This window comes from Brassica oleracea, chromosome C3 (assembly GCF_000695525.1).
Source record: "Brassica oleracea var. oleracea cultivar TO1000 chromosome C3, BOL, whole genome shotgun sequence".
Classification (NCBI taxonomy): Eukaryota; Viridiplantae; Streptophyta; class Magnoliopsida; order Brassicales; family Brassicaceae; genus Brassica; species Brassica oleracea.
This window is the reverse complement of record NC_027750.1, coordinates 12,701,448-12,702,931: the sequence shown is the minus strand read 5'-3', so window position 1 is coordinate 12,702,931 and position 1,484 is coordinate 12,701,448.

Here is a 1,484-nt window from a genome sequence, read left to right as displayed (position 1 = left end):
ATAGACCTTGTCGATTTAGGGATTTGATTATAGAGTCTTTTTCCTCGTAATTTCCTCGGAATATTCCGACGGAATTCCGCGGAAGATACGGGTTTCCTCGGAATTTCCTCGGTAATTTCCGAGGAAATTCCGAGTTACTAGGGGTTTTTAACCGAAAACAACGTTTTGCGGATTGAATAACACGTATATAACCTTCATTAAGTGTCTTAACCAGATTATGAAGTCAAACTTTGGTGTTTTATCCAATAACAAACACTTTTACGATTGCATGAACGAAAACCACACAACATAAGAGAAACACTTATACACTTTAATAAACGGTAAAGGGAATACTTACAATTATTTTTGAAATTTTGTTATTTCATGGTTTATGATCATCTATACAAAGAATCCTCAATGCTGTGCATTACAATTGTATAAGAAATGAAATACGGCAAAAAAAATCGATGTTTTTAAACCCCAAACCCTGTTTTCTCAGAATTTCCTCAGTAATTTCCGTGGAAATTCCGAGGAACTAGGGGTTTTTAACCGAAAACAACGTTTTAAGGATTGAATAACACGTATATAACCTTCATTAAGTGTCTTAACCAGATTGTGAAGTCAAACTTTGGTGTTTTATCCAATAACAAACACTTTTACGATTGCATGAACGAAAACCACACAACATAAGAGAAACACTTATACACTTTAATAAACGGTAAATTGAACACTACAAGAAAACAGCGGCATACCGAGGGAAAAAAACATCGGTATGTCGTCGGAATAACGTTATTCCGATGACATACCGACGAAACAAGTCCTCGAAAATAACTCCTCGGAAATTCATTTTTCCTTGGAAATCCCTCGGAAATTTCCGACGGAATTCCGAGGACCACCAGTTCATCGGAAAGGTCCTCGGAATATACCGAGGGAGAACTTCCTCGGGATATTTCGATGGACTTTCCGATGGTCCAATCCTCGGAAGTTCCGATGAAATATTCCTCGGAATTTTTATCGGGAATTTCCGAGGAACGGAGCCCTCGGAAAATTCCGAGGAAGGAGTCCCTCGGTATATTCCGATGACTTATTCCGAGGAAATGTTTGTCGGAAATTTCTGAGGGTTCATTTCCTCGGAATTTTAAAAAAAATTAATTCGAAAATATAAAATTAAAATTAAAATTGAAATCATATTAATTAATATTCAAAGTTTCACAAATAAAAATAAAACATTCCGAGATTGGGGAAAAAAAAACTACGGGTCTTGCACGTTCGGGAACACCTCGTTCGGATACATCCTATGCATCATCTTCGCCATTTGCTGGTTCAGCCTCTTATGTGCCTCATAGCCCGCCTGTTGAGCCGCCATCTGGGTCTCCAACAAAGATATGTGATCATCCTTGTCCTTCAACTGAGCCGTAAGTACTTCTGCATCAAAAAAGGGCGGTGGTGCAGAAAAAGGAGGAACCGACCGGGAGCGACGACCCAAACCGACCAAACGTCCCTTC